Source organism: Strix aluco, chromosome 4 (genome assembly GCF_031877795.1).
Source record: "Strix aluco isolate bStrAlu1 chromosome 4, bStrAlu1.hap1, whole genome shotgun sequence".
Classification (NCBI taxonomy): domain Eukaryota; kingdom Metazoa; phylum Chordata; class Aves; order Strigiformes; family Strigidae; genus Strix; species Strix aluco.
The window spans coordinates 71112900-71132422 of record NC_133934.1 but is presented as its reverse complement, the minus strand read 5'-3'; the positions used below and the strand labels follow the sequence as shown (position 1 = coordinate 71132422).

At 43.1% G+C, this 19523-nt stretch overlaps 1 protein-coding gene and 1 long non-coding RNA gene across 12 annotated transcripts in view; both read right to left on the bottom strand.

Annotated features, from left to right (window-relative positions):
• BLTP1 (bridge-like lipid transfer protein family member 1) overlaps positions 1-6720 on the bottom strand; it is a 124150-nt gene extending 117430 nt beyond the window's left edge. For 10 of the 11 annotated variants that reach the window (XM_074823594.1, XM_074823596.1, XM_074823602.1 and 7 more), the window contains exon 1: positions 6617-6720. The gene's annotated coding sequence lies outside the window, so the exon portion shown is untranslated. Of the gene's footprint in view, positions 1-1464; positions 1481-6616 lie in introns of those variants that run through there. The other variant, XM_074823595.1, reaches the window with a different exon arrangement.
• Positions 6721-11400: 4680 nt separating this feature from the next.
• The window catches only part of LOC141923114 (uncharacterized), a 34915-nt gene continuing 26792 nt past the window's right edge, over positions 11401-19523 (bottom strand). Inside the window, exons 2-3 of the long non-coding RNA XR_012623191.1 lie at positions 12178-12379; positions 11401-11677 (exon numbers count right to left, since the gene is read on the bottom strand). This is a non-coding gene — a long non-coding RNA (uncharacterized LOC141923114). The remainder of the gene's footprint in view (positions 11678-12177; positions 12380-19523) is intronic.

The following is a 19523-nucleotide window of genomic DNA, read 5'->3' as shown; positions in this document are numbered from 1 at the left end:
ATGTTTTGAACTAAAATCCTGGGAATAAGTACTAACAATTTGTTTGCTACCTCTTCTGTAAGAAGGAATAGAATGCGGAGGGAAGAACATGAAAGCAATAAACAAACAACAACAAAAAAACCAATACGAAAACCCGATACACCAGACACTGCTTCCAGTATTGGTGATAAAAGAAGCTCCCCTACAAAGAAGAATAATAAGCATCGCACACACATACACACACTTTACAAAAAGAAGCCCTTGTTTTAGAAGGGACATTACATCGACAAATTAAATCACATAATGGCACTGTGATGTGCTTTAAGACATTCACAGTACCTTAATAAAAAACCCACATGTCAACTTGTATTATGAAGCAGATGATGCCTCTGTGGGCAGCCTCTAAGAGCCTTTAACCCGTGAATGACAGGGTAACTGCAGAAACCAAAATCAACACTTTCAGCATAAAGGAAGAACAAACTTGTCTCTTGGTAAGAAAGGGAGAAAACAACAGGGTCACTCTTTTGTGCTCAAGTCCACAGTGGAAATGCTGTCCAATGGTGAGGACTGCCTCTCACCTTAACAAACACCACCACTATTTGATCCCTTAAGAAAGCAACCTGTGGCTTTTTCCTAAGAAATTATCACCCAATGTTACGTGACACTGAGACAGGACATTAAATATCGTTATGTTCTAAATAGGATGGGGACAAGACAACTCAGAGACTGAAAGTCATGGAATCCTGATACTTAGCTACTTAAACAGTGTTCATCACTTTTTGTCATTGCTATCCGTAACCATAAACTGGATATCCTTGGAAGATTTCTGGAATACATTTGCTATTTGTATGCAGATAAACTCAGGAATCCCCCATCAGTCATCATGTGTCTATACATCATTTTGGAGCTCCACAGCTAATCCTTTAACAGCTGCCCCACTCTTTTTTTTTTTTGTTAGGGCACCATTCGCCCTTCATCAAGTCACCTGAGGAAGAATATGATGGCCATGAAAGTGTAACCACCCAGAAACAGGCAGCAGCAACACCTGCACTAGATGCGAGCTCTCAGTACACACTCCAGAGGAAGCGGGTGCTTAATCCACTTAGATTATGAAGCAGTTTTGTCCATATGAACTAGTATAATAGAAAGGGGACGTATGCAGAGACGTAGGTAGTACACACTGTTTATAATGTCCTTGTGCATTTATACAGCATGGAAGGTGGAGAGGCAGGATCTGGATCATGATGACTGTAAAAAGGAAGAGATGCAGTCTCTTCAGGACAGATATTAACTACTTTCAGTAACCCGCATTTCTTTCTGTTGACAGTCCTACACCTTCATCTTCCATGCCCTATATATGGTACCCATAGACTTGAATCGTGGATACCCCTCACCTGCCGCTGGTCATCGACATTTATTCCTGTGGGCAAAATTACTTTGCAGGCAGACAAAACATTAACTGTTGCACTCTCCAGGAACACTGACCCATTGGCTGATGAGCCCCTAATTCACAGTCATAGTGCTACTGTATTCTTCCGAAGTAACAGTATACTTTCCAAATCCTAAGGGACTGCTCTCCAGGGATGAGACCCAAGTCTAGGTGGGAAACCCCAGTCTTACCAATCCTGCTAATAGAAGAAAGAAAACACATCAAAGAGGAAGAGAAACTCAGACCTTCATATCTACCTCTCCGCACTTATTTATAGTATTTTCTCGAAGTCTCTACTGTTTTGCAATGCTCAGTTTACATGCTGGAATATAGTCCAAAACCATGACAAGTGTTTTTGTTTATTTGCCTTCCCCCCCGTCTTTTTTTTTTTTTTTTTTTTTTTAGCACATCTTTACTATTCAGTATGTTGCTTGTGGCTCTCATTCACCACATGCCATGTCAATACATTCAAAATTTATCAGCTTTCTCCTGGGAGGAGCACAGGAGAAGAGGAAGATTTTGTGGCACTGAAGTGACAGAACCCCAGTACTTGTATTTATCTTCACAGCAGTCCTTTAAGGCATTACATAGTCTTCTTTCTGCAAATGATATCTGAAGCAAGGAGAGATAAAGGCCAGATCCTTTATTTATGATGCCCAAACTGAAAGACTTGGGCCTGCTTTTCAGGTTGTGCATGTTTAGAGCACTTAGTGAGTTCAAAGCAGACAGTGAACTGGCTTGAACATGTGAGGGTTCCCTATCACTGTAGATTTGCTCCTCCTGGTCAGACAGGCTTTCTTGATAGCAGAAACGCACACTTAACAGACACTTAAAAAATTATTTTTAATTACTTGTGTCACTTATTAATCCATTTTTCTCAGTACTGAGATGCAAGTGATGTTACAAGACTGGGGGGATGCAATTAATTTCCAGTCCGCTTCCATTATTCCAAACTCGATCTGATTTTCACAGCAAGTATCTATCTCTAAAAAGCCAAATACTCAAAAGCTGCTGCTTCAAATCTCTATAAACACATTTCAATTGTATCAGATAGGTAAACTAGTTTTAACCTCAGCCTGACACATAAACATTTAACATCAAGAACAAACCTCTGCTTGAACAAAGTCATGAAAAATTTACACAAAGCATGCATATATGAAAGAACTGACAAAAAAACCCAAAAGAAAACCACAACAGAAGCCAGGGGACCAGGCTCTCAGCCACTGGGGTGCAATTGCTTGGCAGAGACAGCTGCAGCCCATGGAACAACCACCCACCTGTAAAAAGTCTGTCCTGTACCTTTAGCTGGGCATGAAGGCAACATATTTTATTCTGTGCCTGAGAGCATTAGGGTAATATGGGGCTTGGGCTGCATAAGAAAAGAAGAAAGAAAGAAACGTCTGTTTATTGCATTCTTTGTAACACTCCTTTCCTGGCACACCTTGTAGAAACAGCTGAATAAAACTGGTATACAAAGGTGGGAAAAAACCTCACATTTCATGATATTGAGAAGAAACACTTTTATATGGTTACGAAACAGGTAGGGAAATAATGGATGCTGCTATTCCCCTTATTACTAGAATTCACGGGGGAATAAACTGGGAGTTTGAATTTGTCAGACATATTCCTCAGATCTTCACAGAAATCAAGCACATACCAAATACACATTAATTGACATTATTAGAGGTTAACTACCATTCTGAGGATACTCAGCTCCCAACTTCTACAGCAATTCACAATTACACCCAAAATGACACATTAAACAACAGATGTAAATCCCCCAAGTCTCAATAAATAAACATAGATAATACACCTGAATTTTTCACTTCTTCAGCAAATCAGCCATAGCCACCGTGGTTCCTTATAGAAAAGGAAAGAAATGGCATTTTTGCATCCTAGACACTCCATCCCTTTCTTTCACAGGGTCTCCAGCAACAGCTGTTATGATTAGAAAGGAGTCTCACAAATGTAAACATGACTCGACTGGATTTTCCTCCGAAGGTGTCATGTCACTGTTAGCACCCAGATGCACATTAGGCACATTTCACAAAACAAAAAGCTGCCAACCATGGCATCTTTCCCAAAACACTCCAGCTAGGTCCCAAGACTCCAAACCTGTCCCAGCACAGCTTAGGAAGCTCAGCTATTCTTTAATCAACAAGCAAGGGAAAGAGGAAGGAAGAGAAGGAAAGTTGTTCTCAAAAAACATGTACACAAAAAATAAGCTATGTGACAGCACCCGCACAGCAATTCTGTCACCTGACATGTTGCATTGGCTTTGTACCTTACATCTAATTAAAGATTAGCAGTTCTTTTTTTAAGAAACGAACTAAGATTCGGGCCTATTTTCTTCCCCCTCCACTAGTGCTTGAAATAACAATAGCGATAAACTGTAAACACACTAAACTACTGCTTTAATTATACTAATGAAATCTTGCCAGAACCTCCAGCGGAAACAGCTGAACTAAAAACAGAGCACAGAAGAGAGTCACACCTAGTTAAACGGGTGCATGGACAGCCTTGGTTAAACCTGATTTGCACTACAGTAGCTTACATTAGTAAATAACATGTTTACTTAAAAATTAATCAAAATTAAAGTATATTCAAAGCAACTGTAAGATATAAGACAAAAATCATCCTTACAGTAGCCTACCTGATGAGATTTATTTTACCTAACAGAGAAATAGAAACCACCAGCAAAGCATCTACAGTTAAAAAAAAAAAAAAAAAAAATTAACACCCTTCTGAGAGCAGCAAAAAAACACGCAGGAAAAATCTAGTGTCTACTGATTCAGTGTCCAAAACAGCAGAAGTGATATATTTTTATTTATTTTTACTAGTACAGGACATGAGTTTTAATAAAGAAGAAATCAAGACTCCTGCTATGGCAACCAACATCCAGTACTCTGTGCATCACTCAACTGCTAGACTAGGAATGCCTAATCGAACTTTGGATTTTTCATTTAATTTTAACTTTAAAAAAATAAAAATATATTGTTTAACCTTGTCTCCCAGACTTGTTCAGGGGAGAGGGTTGTTCCCCTGCTTACATTGCCAGCTTTTGATGCTGCAGGAGAAAAAAAGGACAAAAAAACCCGAACAACAGAACCTAAAGGCTCATAACAGTAGAAATAAATAAGAACTTTCCTTATGCACACTTCTTTACCAAAAAAAAAAAATTCCTTTTTTAGGGCTGGTCTCAACAACAAGGCAATGACATTTCCCACCCCTCTCCTTTTTTTAATTTAAGTTACAGCATTGTACCTCTGAAGTATGAAATTGAGTCTTCTACATATGAATATTTCCAGAAGTACTTCCTCTAAATTTCTCCTCTGACACATCACCACAATTTAGGAAAAGGGGGAAACCTGCCATAAATCAAACTACAAATCAGTCTTGTGACTACATATACTATCACCCTTTAGTGAACTACATATAGATCTTCATTAGCGTCTGTCCCAGTCTGCAGTCAACCCAAAGATTTTGGCGCAGCAACAAGTGCTACAAGAAGTTAAATGAGAAGATAAGTTACTAGAAGAAGGTAGCATATCAACATACCACCGTAAACGCAAGATAACTCTGCAGGCTGCTAACAAGGAGCAGTAAATTCTTGCCTATTTCCCCCAGGATAAAATTATGCAAAAGGACAATTACCAAAGAGCAGCTGATGCACATTTCAGCATGCCAAAGTTTTCTAACAGCATACCCAAAATGGGGTTACTTCAGCACGCCACACGTGAGGATGAGAGCTTGCCATAGAGAAGTCCCAGACATGCATTTATTGCCACCCAAGCAACCCGAGGCAATTCACCGTGACCAAAATCTACTCATGCATGAACACTTGTCAAATTGTGCAAATTCAGGCCATGATCCTAAGCAAACATCACTGAACATCCATTTAGAGTCAAACGCCTAATCAGACCTTAAATACAGTTTATACCCACAATTGTTTGAATAACGTATTAACGTACTTCTACAAAAAAAGCAGACTACTCCCTCCTACGCTCCAGGTTTTTTTTCCTCAGTTGCCAAAATTTCTCACCTGATTGTTTATCTGGTCATTATGTTTTGCACATAAAAATTGGGAAAAAACCCATGCACAGCTACAATTTAAAAAAGCCAGAAAAGGAGAATTAACTAATTAAATGACACAACAGAGCAACTCTCCCATGGCAAGAATGGGGGACTTTGAAACCTGATACAATTATATATATAAAGATACATCTATTGCAGTAAACTACCAACTTTGTAAGTTTTCACAAAGTTTAGTGAAGGTTGCTGTGGAGAGGTGTCTTAAAAGGGGAAACAAATCCAGACGTAGACACTGGCTATACACTAATCTGTAAAATACACCTCCACCATATTAACATGTTAGAGCATGTCACACTGATAAATTACATGAGATTTTTTTTACTGACAATATGAAGTGCAGGCACATTATCATTACAGCTTTACACACATCAGAAAGCACGCGCATTTTGTGTTAAATCAGCGTGTGTGCGTTAAACCCTCTCAGGACCGCGGGCACCGGCAGAGATCGTCTTTCACCGGCCAGGGAAAGGAAGAGCAAAACTTTCCTCGCAGGCCAAACAAAACTGGAAGAGCCTGAACTCCTGCCCTCTGACCTTACACCCGTTCTGCACGGCGTTAACCTACAAAAGACAGACGCAAAGGGAAAAAAAAAACCCCAAAAACAGGAACCCGTGAAACCGGAGGGGCTTCCTTTCGCGCCGCTTCCACGGAAGGCGGAGGGGGCCGGCGAAGGAAGGTGGACACGCCGTACCGGTACCACAACGCCTTCTCGGGCGGACAAGGCAGCACGCGAAGATCGCCTCCGCCTCAGCACCGGCGGGCGCGCAGGGGACGCGGCGCGGCCCCCAGCCCCCTCCCCGGCACGACACGGCACGGCACGGCACGGCGAGGCCCGCGCCAGCCCCAGCGCGCTGCCGGCACCCGGCTCCTCCCGGGGCGGGGGCGGCTGGCGCCCCTCACAGCCGTCCCGCGCTTTCCCCTCACGGAGGCCGCCGCCGGCGTCGCGGCCTGACAGGCCCAGGGAGAGCGGCAGGGCCGACCCCTCCGCCCCAGCCCCCGCCCCGCCTTCAGCCCGCGGCGGCCCAGCCCGGTGGGAACGGGAGCACGCCCCCGCCCCGCCCCGCCCCGCCCCGCCTGCCGCGGGCAAACCCCCTACCCGGCGCCCCCCGTACTTACGCCATCGCCCTCCGCGGCGGCCTCACCACGGACCCGGAAGCGGCGGCGGCGGCGACGACAGCGGCCGGGGCCCTCCCGCACCTCCCGACGAACGCCGGGCCGGGCCGCCCCGCCCCGCCCCCAGCGCCGCCGGCCCGCAGCGCCGCCGGAGCCAACCGCGAGGCGCCGCCGGCCGGCGGGGCCAATGGCAAGGGCGGTGGCTCCCCGAGGGGGCGGGAGGAAGGGGGCGCGCCACCAATCGCGAGAGGCGGTGCCTGCTCCTGGTGTGTGTGCGGGGAGGGCGGGGGGAGCCTCTCCCGCCCCCCGCGGCGGGGGGGGGGGGGGGGGGGTGTGGGCGGTGCGTGGCGCATGCGCGGGCGGCGACGCGGCTGGCGGGGCAGGTGCCGTGCGTTTGCCTGGGGGTGTCTGTAGCTGATAAACACGGCCCGTAGATTTTAGTCTTTTTGATGGATCCTGCAACAGACGCAGTTATCTGCGGTCGTCACCAGCACGTCTGAGGGGTCCCGTGAGGGGAAGCACTGCCGGCCTCGGGCTCCCCTCGGGCCGCCGGTCACCAGCCGAGGCGCCTGTCCATCCACCGCACACACCGCTGCCCCCTGCCCTCCCAGTTCCATCATTTCTTAACCGAGCGGCACTGAAGCGTTTTGTTTGCCAAGTGGCTGGGTAGTGCTGTGTTCTGGCTGTTGTTCTGTCCATTGTTTGTTCCCTCCAAAATAGGTGGATGAAACTCGCCCCCTGCCAAGAGACAGGCAGATACAAAGTTGTCAGCCTTTTTGAACACATGCGTGGCTGTGACTTGAATGTCAGATGTAGTAAAACATGATGAACGCATAGATTTCTTTAAAATCAGCAGGGCATGCATCCTACAGACTTCAGTAGTGTATCAGAGGAAACCAGCCGTAACTGTGTGTACATGTGTGTGCACCTCTGCCCGTGTGCCTGCACGCTGTCAAGACGGACATGTTCCCTCGATACCCCAGAGGCCTCTGGAGGCTGCGGCGTGCCGTGTCTCCCAGGGCTCCATCGTCAGCAGGGCGAGGGGTACCCACTCTCGGGCACCTAGATTAGCAGTCTGGTTGTACTGCTTTGTGCCTGAAAAATAAATCCTTTGGAGGGGTAGGAACACAGATCCCCTAAGTCAGGATCCTGCTCTAGCTGACCTGACAGTGAGGCCTGTCTATGGGCTGCGTGGATTTGCTTGAGCCAAATTGAAACTGAGCCCAGCTGAGCAGAGGGCCTGTGGCTCCTCTCTACAAGCCATGTGTCCTTGCCTCCTGCCCTGCATTGGCTCAAGCAGACTGCAGGGTTTTCCCTGCAGAGCCAGCTTTCAGCCGGATCAGCAAACAGCGAGCACGATCCCACTCGCTGCACAGATGCCCCTGGGCGCCTGGCAGGAGCTCTTACCCTAGTGCAGAAAGGCACTGTCAGGATTATCCTTCAAGCAGCATCGTGATCTTGCAGCAACGCAAACCAGAGTCGAACCCTCACCCCAGCTGCACCCCGGCATCCTCAGCGGCACAGCTGGGCAGAACAGCTTCAGGCATCCTCCGCCCAGCAGATGAACTACCATCAAAGCAAGTGTTATCTAACAAGGTTTATCCTTCATGTTTTTTTATTACATTCTCATCATACTAAGCATAGTAAGAAAAATATTGTTTAAATACTTCTGGTTTTCATAGTGAAGCCCCCTTTTACACCTCATTCCCTGCTGTTGCTAGAGCCATGCACTCCAGCAATGCTCTGACCTGCTGCGCCGAGGGGATGGATGCTCAGGGTCTTGGGAGGCTCTTCCAAATGTTTTTATCCCCATGATGTCTGAAGGCTTTAATGAGGACCATGCAGCTAAGTCACATGAAGAAATTTTAGCTCAAAACTAGCACTAGAGCTTGGGGAAGGTGAGCCTTTGCCTGGTGTAAAAGATGGAAAGAAAAGCTTTAATGCTGATACAGACCTGGCTAGAAAATTGAAATATGGAGTTAATGCAAGGAAAAATATTTACCCCTCTATGACTTTGAACCTATTTGTTTCATAAAGGGCACTAATATTTGCATTTTCTTTAAAAGAAACATGCACTTTCTCCTCAAGAAAATATTTTTATGTTTGAAAAGGCCAAACTAGATTTATTTTTAAACTCTATCAATTACAGGGCAGAATGTGTCCCAGAACAACCAAAATAAGGCAGATGGAGAAATGGTTTCTGTTCTTAGTGTAATACCACAACTTAAAGTTACCAGGATCAAAGTAGAAAAGCTGAAGTAGCTGAAATTATGGGTCTTATCACAATTCCAGTGATGGGGAGGAAATGCAGAGGCTTTGAGTCCTTGTGCAACAGATAAAATCAAAACAGAAGTTATTCCACACAGTATTTTTAAATAAAGATCAGCTCAAGTCCAACATGCCACTGTGTTTATATAAAAAATTAGTACATGTGCATATTTGTACCGTGCAATCTAACAGCATTCTTCACTTTGCCTTATAATAGCCAGTGGCATTGCAGTTTTAAATGTCTTTGGTCCCTTTCTGTGCTAGTGCAGCAATAATAAGTATTTCCAAAACTGATAACAAAGAGTAATTTTAGCAATTAGCAGCAACAGTTTTATATCATTTTTAGGTTTGTATATGTTCAGTTTTCAGATCCCTCTTCTTTTACACCTGAGAGTTATTTTGTCAGCATCATCTGACTTGGTCTAAACAAATTTGGTCTTCACAGGCTCTCACCAAAGCATGGGACCTCACACATGGATGACCGCAGCAGGTCACTGTGTCACAGGCCAGAGCTGTGGAAAGCCTTGGGTGCCGGGCTTTTCTTATTTAGGTGGGCATTTGGTATTATGCCAAAGTTTCTGACCCCATGAGTGCAGTTCCTTGGAGGCAGGGGTGTTGCATGGGTGTGATGGGGAGTGGAGCTGGTGGTTGCCGTAGGTTAGCGCTGACATGAGGTTTGTGGATTCTCACAGCACCCCTGCCTGATTGCCTGCTGCTTGTTTGAAGATTGCATTTTTTGGGATGTTTGTCTGTGTTGCCGATTTCCATCACCAGTTTCATTCCTTCCATTGCCTCCCATGACCTTTTGGGGGAGTGTCCACGAATTAGCTCCTGATATTTTCCCCCTGCTTTCTTTTCCTTCTCTCTCTTCTTAAAGGAGTTTTCCCTTCATTGTCTTCACAATAAGTAATAATGATGGACTGCTTATTTCAGCTCTTCTTTCTATATGCTGATGTCAGACAATAAAATATTTTTGACATTTGAAATTTATTTGTAGAAATTACTTTTAAAAGGGTACATCAAATAATCAAATAATCAAAACTTCAAGATACATTATCCACATCAACCAAAAAGCTCAGGTGATAAGAGAAAGGAGTTGATTAATTGCCTTTGTCTTCTGTAATCCAGTCAATGATTCAGATCTGAAGTACCAAGAAAGGCTCTTCCAACATGCTGAGCCATTCTTGAGGTGGCTTGAGATTAACGGATGAAATATAATGCACTGCAATATGATACAATACCTTAAAAGTAGAGTAACATGATGACTGTCATATCTAGATTCATATTTTGGGGGCAGGGGAAGTAAGTCAGGGGTTTCTTTCAGTCCTGTCCACTCTTTAATGTACCAGTGGCTCATTTGCTTTTTTGGGGGGAAACTGTCAGCTTCTGATGGCGTTATGTACACACACAGAGCACAAACAGCCTCAGCTTGAACGTTGTCCCTGGAGTATAACTTTTTAAGCTTGCCCGAATTTTTCTCAGGGTCTAGAAAACAGAGAATAGTTCGTCCTTAAATCTTTGCAGTGTATGATGTTGTGTCTTTAGTTACCAGCATGGGAATTGAAAAGAGGTTTTATAAATGTTGTCGCATCATATAATTTTAAAGTTAAGGAAAATTATAACCCTGTCCTCTACACTTTAACTTATTTTACATCAGGTGGCATTCCCATTTGCCTCAGAATGTTCTTTTTATGCCTAAAACTTCAAGACTTTCTTTGTAAGGAAAAAGGAGTAGTTGAGTAAGAGTTAAGTAAATTATTTATACCTCCTCTGTTTTGCAGTGGAAGATGCTTCTCCGAACATTGTTCTAAAAGCTCCCAAGTCTTTTAGCTCATATGTTTTATCTTTGGTTGATGCCAGCCAAGGGTCATAGTCAAGCTAAGGCTGAGGCTGCCAGAATTTATTTGTACAGAACTGGAAGCTGCTGGGTACATGACACTATTTGACAAAAGCAAAAATGTGACCATTCATACTCGTTTCTCTGACTTACACTATTTACCTTGTTGTGGCAGCTGGATACTCCTGGCATTTTCCAAGGGGATGGAGCGGTCACTGCTCCACCTGAATACTCACGGGCATGACCCCTCTAAGAATCTGGCTCGGTCATACTGGTGCTTCTCCTTCAGTAATGCAGTAGAAAGCCTCCCTTACCAACAATTATTTTCTTCTTGCAATTAAGCCAGCAACTTCTTACTAAACTCCCATATGTGATCTCTTAAGTAGCAAGGATCTTGTTTCTCTCTCAGCCCACTAATCCCGGTGACGTCCTTTTGCAGTGATCCAGGACCCCCTCCCCTAGCCGTGTGAGAGTGGGCAGGGACCCAGCCCCAGAAGCAATCGAATAGCCTTGAGCCTTCCCTTCCTTCTGCTGCACCTGTCCTTGCCCCATCTCCCATCACCATGCTCCATCTGCATCCCCCAAAGCAACCAAACTCCTGCAACAGCCCTCCCCACCAGCCCAAGTAAGCAGAATCAGGCATTCATCATTGCGGCGTTAGAGGCTGATTCACCGGCATCTGTTACATTATGAGACAATTCATTTAATTAGGAAACTGTAAAGAGCCCCTTCATAGTCTTCGTCAGATCAGAAAATCCATGTCAGGCAATCCTCTTGCAGGGAGCTCTCTAACAATATTGTCAGGGAATCGTTTTCCTGGTGCTGTGTTTAGTATCACAGGAGGTTTCAGAGTGCAGGCACGGGCGTCTCACACCTTAGGATGGGCTCCGGCTCAGGTGGACCACAAGCAGCACAGTAACCAACTCAGAATTCAAAATATTTCCCTCGTTCTCCCAGCTCTGAGAAAACAATTACAAATAAATAGAAAAAAGCATGTTACTACTGCTCTGTATATTATGAAACTAAATTCTGTCTTCAGCTGTGCTTTAGTGAGTGCTTTGAAGTTGCTGGAGCTGTGAGTATATAAATGGAAGTACTGGCTGGTTTACACTTTCTCTAAATAACATCAGTGTTTACTATAAGAGTTCATTCCAGATTTCATTAAAAACAAACACTGAGTTTAGACATAAATAAATATAAATACTCCTTATGCAAAATATTTGTGGCACTGCAAAAGCTTACTATAATATAAGCCAGCAGCTGGTGGGTCAGAAACACTCATATCCTTTAGCTTAGTGGCAAGATCTTAAATTCTTTGATTCTTTTCATCTGAAGATAAAATCACAGACACTCTCTTCAGAAAACAAATAAATATTAATAATTTGCATTAAGTACATAATTTGCCAGAGCTGGAAGTCATTTGTTATCAATTACAGAATTAATTTATTCCATACTTGACCTTTCCGTACTCGCAGTGTCTTTTTTGCTTCCAAAGCATATTTATCCAAGGAGCTTCACTGAAGGTTGTTGATCTTTCAATGGAAGTTGTCCATCTCATGGTGTACCCAAAAACTGATTCCCAAACAGGTTCCTCCTGAACTGGAAGAAATCCTCCTTGCTCTGAGAGTAGTTTAATCGTGTCTGGATTGGTGCACCCAGATCTTATGTGAATATATGAAAATTATAGAAGGATCAAGAAGGATTCATTAAATCCCGAAATAAAATCTAAAGGAAAATATAATTTACCCTACATAAAGGATATGCTGTCATATTCCTCTAAACTAAACAATATAGTTTTCACTTTGATTCGCAGTCAGAATGGTATATGAGAAATACTAACAAAACTTGTTAGTTTTTATTTTAGTTTCTTCAAGCAATCATTTTTATAAACCTTTTCCTTCTGATGTGATTAATGAGTGCGATTGTAAACCAACACTGATAATAAAATCTGCATTTTATAACAGGTGCTGTTTAGCCAAATTCACAGGAAAGATCTCGTGCATCTCATTCAGATCTCTTGCATACAGATTATCCTGTAAGGAAACAGGCATCAAACCATATAAAATTATGCTGATGTCAGCAAGCCCAGGGTTTAGTTTGTAGGAGCCAAAAGCTTTTACCAACAACTTGTTAAAATTCAACTATCAAAACTGTTTTCAGACAGCACTAAAAATCCTATTTCCATGAAAAGTCATTAATTTTAATTTCAGAAAATGACACGTGAAAAGAAGAAAACAGGTAGGGATCTCATGATATCCCATCACTCTATCTTGGCATTTACTAAAACACACGTAAGTGTCCTTATGTTGCACCTGCACATGTTTTTTCACAAAATCCTTCACTTAATATTTTAAAAACCCATCTTTCTCACCTGTCCCCACATCACTTGCTAGACATACACACATGAAGCTTGACTGTGTTACTGCTTCCTTTTTCAGTATGGATTTTTTTGATATGGATTATAACTTCCTTACTATTAAGGAAATTGTTGCTATTAAGGAAGTTATTGTTGTTATTACAATCCCAGAGATTTCCTTTAGCCTGTTGTGTTTTCCTATGATCTGTTCACCAAACCCATTAAAAACCTGTGCCTGGCTTTGGGTGTGTATTTGGAAGCCCGTAAAGACCCCAGGCATCCTCCCTGCTCCCTGATGAGGCCCCAGTGCCACTGCATGTGCCACAGGTAACAGCAATACCCAGTGCTGTAGAGCTACATCTTGACTCTTTCTCGCCGTTTTGTTTCTGTCTAGTTGCGTTACTGATTTATACTGGATTTTATTGGGTGTCTCTAGCCCTATAAATAATTGTCTGTAGGGTAACTAGAAGCAGTTATGTCCATTCCTTCAGTGTTCACATCTTATAGCTCTAAAGCATCACTTTATTAACACATTACATTTTATGTTGTTCTGCTGGTAATAAATGTCATCAGATGGTAGGTTAGCTTTAGTTTTTGTTCTTAAATTTCTCTTATTTTTAGTTATTCTTGCTCTCAGAAGAAGTGCATTGTACTGAAACACAGTATTAGAAGACTTTTTGTGCTAGATGTATAGCCAAATTGTATAAGCCTTTTGTCTAGGCAATCTAAAACCTATTTTGAACATACAATGAGAAGTATTTACCAAGTAAAGTTTCTTTTTTAAACTGGAGACCCCATTCCTGGCCCTACTAGTTATCTAGAAGAATGAACTGGCATACAGCAAGTGGGTGTAACACTCTGTTGGCAGAGAAAGAGGTGAAAGCACAGTCTTTTTTGTGGTTCATGACTATTTTTAACTTTAATTTCCTTTATAATTATTTCCTTTCCTGGATTCATAAATCTGCAGTAGCCTGTTATATAAATCTCATCTATCCCATGTTTACAAATAATTTTGGCTTAGATTCTGTGTTCTTTGCACTTTGGAAATTCCCACAGACTTGAAGTTTGGGTGTATAAAGACATACGCAGGATATCACCCCATGTTTAATACTAGCTCTGTACAATAAGCCTTTTGTAATGACAAATACCCACCTACATTTCTTTTAACCTCCTCTAGCGTTTTTGTTGGAGAAGCTACATTTCACTTGCTGTCTCAGTGACTGCTGTGTAGTAGGATAATACTGAGACTTTGTGGGGGTTTATTCCTTTCATTATTTGTTCATTTTTTGGTTTAAAAAAAAGGGGGGGGGGGAATCCAACAGTGAATTCTTCATGCACAAATATAACATGGATTTGAAGGGGTGATGTAATTGTACAGCTGAGAAAATAATCACACTTTAAGTGCAGTTTTTAGGAAAATTATTTAGAGGTGAAAGAAGAGATAAAGTGGGAAAAGTAGGAGAAAAAAGGTATCTATGTAAAGGCAATAATTGTGGCAGAGAAAACCAGGCCAAAGGCTCTCAAAATTGTGCTCATGGAGAACCATTTAACACAGGAGACACTGATAGCTGTGCAACAAATTATTGTGCAATGCAACTTACCCGTGTTCAGCGTTCAAAATGCTTGTGCCCTATGTAACCAAGGGCTTTGGAAGTTGCTTAGGATATCCTCTGACACATTATGTATCTATAATGTCATCTGTTTCCAATTTTTTGGGGATAGCTGCTTGTGCGGTATTACTATGAGACCACAGAAGTGACCATACGCAGCTAGAGCAGTACCTGCTCTTAGAAGCAGGTGAAGCAACTGCTGTATAGGCATTTTCCAGGTCTTCTGAGAGTTTTCCAAGATAAATGGGAAGAATATAGGTGAAGCATTGACAAAGCTGCAAGGACAGTGTCTTAATTCACTGTGGATACCTCCACACATAAAGGCTATAGTGTCATATTGGAAGGATACTGCATCTTACCTTCAAGGCTTACAACATTTAAGAATGAGCAAGGTGACTTTAAAAACGTTCCTAAAATAACAAGTGGCAGTAGAAATAGAAGAGGAACCACTTCAAGACGTACTGCGTTCAGGGTATTAATCAATGAGGAGTCAGGACCAGCCATGGAGCTCTGACCCATGGAGAGCTCCTGAGCCCTCACCTCAGAGACTGATATAACGGGATCACATTGGGAGAGAGAGCAGAGCAGCACATGCAAGGCTTGGTCCTGTTCTCGGTGAAATTACTGAAAGTTTTGACCATGACATCCCTGGAAGCAGAGTACATGCCCTTAATATTCCCCACAGACCCAGATGAAATACTGCTGACACATTTGCAGTGTAATCAACCCAGATCTCACTTAGCCTGGGTAGTACACAAAGCAGTACAAATAAATATACTGCTATTAGTAATAAAATATTATGATGAAAAGTGGCCAGTGGTAACACTTAGCAATAATGTAAGTGTCATTACTAATACACAGATCACACCCTTGGAGACATATGATTTTGATGATTTTACCTAATAAATACTTTACAAATTATATTTACAAGCAGGAAGTAATTTATAAACAAGCAATTTATCACATTTGCATTTGCTAAACTACACAGCTTCCCTGCTTGTATTCTGACTATACTATTCTGCTGTTTGCCACTGTGCAAGACCGAGTTGGCTTTTGCCTTAAAAAAATGATCTATCTCTATTTTTTCTTTCTCGTATAGCTGGTAAATGATAGCTCAACATTTTCTGTTTGCACACTGTGTCCTCTCCGACTACCTGAAGGTCCTAAACCATCCTTGAAAACAGTTAACACCAGCAAGTATCCTTGAACTAAGGGTGAAAATTATTTAAACTGTCGGTGTTAAAAAGACAAAACTGGCAACCATTTCTGTGCTGTTTCAAAAGCTGTTATCTCAAATGCTGGATGCTTCTTAGCAGTGAAAATGGCTTTACGCCTGTTATGACAGAAGGTTTTAGCTTGGGGCAAAGGGGAACCTCTCTGGCCACAGCCTCATTCCCTAGCGCTGGAAGGACATAAAGCAAACTCCAACTGAAAACCCACTGAAATTATTTGAGAGAGCAAAAGACAGCACAGATGATCTGCTTGAACTGGGCTCTCTCCAGCAGTTCCAAGAGTCACACATTTCCTGGTGTCTGAGCCTGGCAGGGCAGGAGCAGTGCCTGGGTGCTGGCTTGGGGAGATAGGGAAGCTCTGCCTATCTTCTAGCAGAAGGAGCTGCACAATTTCCTTTTCAGCCTGCGGTTGGCCTGCTTCCTGGGCTCAACATGTGCACAGGAAAGAAGGGTTTGTCTATAGGCTTACTCCCTTCCCTCCTCCCTGTGATGGCCAGAAAGCTTTCTTTCAAGTGAGGAAAGAGTCAGTAACACTTTGGGAAGTGTTACTCTATCTCCAAGTTCCTTTTCAGGAAATGTGCTTTTCTCCAAGCAAGGTGCAGAATCTTTTCTGAACCCTGCACAGCACTGAGCTGGATAGTTTGTAAAGGGAGGGGGGGTCTGTGAGTTGTTTTCTTTCACCTGTGGTTAGGCATTCCTCTTTCTCAAGTATTTTTCAGAAACATCTGTGATCTCTCATGAATGCATCTACCTGGCCATGCATAGCAGTAAATCATATTATTCTTTCCAGAGAGATTTTCTTTGTTCTTTAGACAACACTGCATTGTGGCAAACGTGACAGCAATGTGACAAAGATTAACACGTTTTCCTAAAGTTGCTTAATAGTTAGCTAAAGAAATGCAACCTTTTACTATTTTGTGAGTCAAGAAAACAAACCTAGTACCAACAAATACCAGATTTGCCATGAGTCAAAAAATCGTAGAAAACTGTTCAAAAGTCTACAGATTTATTTCCTAATTGCTGTGTGTTTCTTTGGTGAGTTCCTAAAGCAAACTTCCCTTAGAGACGCTACCAGAGGACAAGATGTGACATGAGGTTTTAGGGAACACTGGAGGTTTTTAGATTTTCGCTTTGAAACATGTTTACAGAGTTTACATTTTATTATTATTAAATTTACATTTACAAGGGACAGGGAAAGACAGAAACTGAAAATCAAACTTATTATGGAAATGGTTTTTAGCATTAACTGTGAAATATAAAAAATTCTGCTTTTACCAGATTTTACAAGTATGACTTGGAATTCTTTAGAAACTGGGCTTCTACTAAATTGACAGCATTCCTTTGACTTTGGCCATAATAGTCATTGCTTTTGCAAACAGCAAAAAGGAGAACTGCTTACTTTAGCACTAGCTCCTCCACAAAAAAGCAAACATACTCTCTTTTGGCCAGCTGCATTGGAGATGCCAATTTAGTATTTCAATCTAGAACAAACATCTTTGTCAGTCCAGTGTCAGCTCTTGCTGGCAGGGAGCAGCCCTGTCGCAGCTCTAGATCAAATGGTGTCCCCTAGATGTATTTCTCTTTGTCACTGTCTCCCACAGACACATCCTCTGAAAGCAAATAGCCCAGCAGTGATGCAGCTGACTGCTGAGCAGGGTGCATCATTCAAGCATCAAGATGCCTTTTGACTGGCCAAGATCCTAGAGTTGCCACTGTTTTTAATAAGCTCTTTTAATAATTTATATTGATTCCAGATCTAATTCAAAGCCCACTGAAACCCATAAGGGTAGGCTCTGAAGGGCTCTGATAACATTGACAGAAGTGGTGGATTTGGTATAACTATCTGCAATTACATAATCTGCCTGAAGGCTAATTTATTTTTTAATATTTTTCTCCATTTTCTTCATAATTCCTTCTATTCCACCTGCTGCTGAATCTCTCACCAACCCCTGCCCAGCTCCAAAGCCCTGGGCATCTGTGATCATATGCAAGGTTTGGGGATGGAGGAGGTTAATGCTGATGTACTGGAAAGAGGCAGGGAGAGCAGGGATGAGGAGAGAGTGCACACCAGCAGACCAGTGAGCTTCTGATGGGGTGACCTGGCAGCTCCTGTTCCCCTTCCTGGGACTGCTGAGCACATGCATCTCCTGCAGAACCAGGAGAGAAGGTAAGTGATGATGGGGGCAGGGAGCTTGGAGAGGGCTGGGAAGCTGCATCCTGGACGTTTGCCAGCTGCATTGTCGATCTGTCTTCTGAACAAACAATCCCAGCCTGGGACCTTGACACGGCCTTTTGGTGGTATTAACAGTCTTCCTGCTCTCAAGACACACTTGTCTCAGTCTGGGTCTGCCTGGGACTTAGAGGTGACGTCTGCTCTGCCTAGCAGGTGCATGTGGTGAACACTTCCAGCTCTGATCAACCAGTCACAACTGAGGATCTCACCATGAGTGTTAGGCTCACCTCTGAGCAAAATACCCTGGTTTCCTTCCCAGAAAGGCTGTGCCTGGTACACAATTGGGATGAAGTGAGAGGACACACACGCACACTGCAGCCAGTGATCTCACAGTTGAGACCTAATCACAACGAGCAGACGAGCATCCAGCTTCTTGCATACTTCCTCAATCATCTCTGATGGTCAACTCTGTCTCAGCCCAGCCTGAGACTGTGATACGAGGAGAGCAGGAGGCACCCACGCTTTCAAACAGCACAGAAAACCACATGGGGATGGAAAATTTAAAACAGAGCTCCTGTGTTTTAGAGCAATAATTAGTTCTTGGCTGTTTCTTTCTAGATATCTTGGGAAAGACAGTTATCTGAGAGTTGAAATTAAGAAGCATCATGTTTACCTTTGAGTATGAGAAGGAGATAATAAAAGCTGATAACATCTGTAGAAAACAGCAGAATTTGGTACACTCAGAAGGGCTGCTGTTGGGGTGTTGAGGGAGCATGGGGGCGGTATTTGTTTGGGGGGGTGCTTTGTTTACATTTTAAACTCAGGCAAGAGAGTCCATTCTTGTGTGTGCTGTTTTGTTTTTCTTGCCTGAACTACAGTACTCTGTGTTTTAAATTCAGAAAGTAGAAAGCTCCAGAAAGCACTTCCAAAGAATTCATAAGCATAAGCAACCCAGGAGGTTCCTGGAATGCATTGATGATAACTTCCTTCTCCAAGGGATAGAGGAGGCAATGAGAAGAGGTACTATGCTGGACCTTGTTCTCACCAACAAGGAGGGGCTCATGGGGAGTGTGAAGCTCAAGGGCAGCCTTGGCTGCAGTGACCATGAAATGGTGGAGTCCAAGATTCTTAGGGCAGTGAGGAGGGAGCACAGCAAGCTTGCTACCTAGGATTTCAAGAGAGCAGACTTTGACCTCTTCAGGGATCTGCTTGGCAGAGGAGCATGGGATAAAGGGAAGAGGGGTCCAAGAAAGCTGGTTAATATTCAAAGATCACCTTCTCAAAGCTCAGGAGTGATGCATCTCGACAAAGAGGAAGTCAGGTAAGAATGCCAGGAGGCCTGCATGGATGAACAAGGAGCTTCTGGGCAAGGTCAAAAACAAAAAGGAAGCCTACAGAGGGTGGAAGCAAGGACAGGTAGCCTGGGAGGAATAC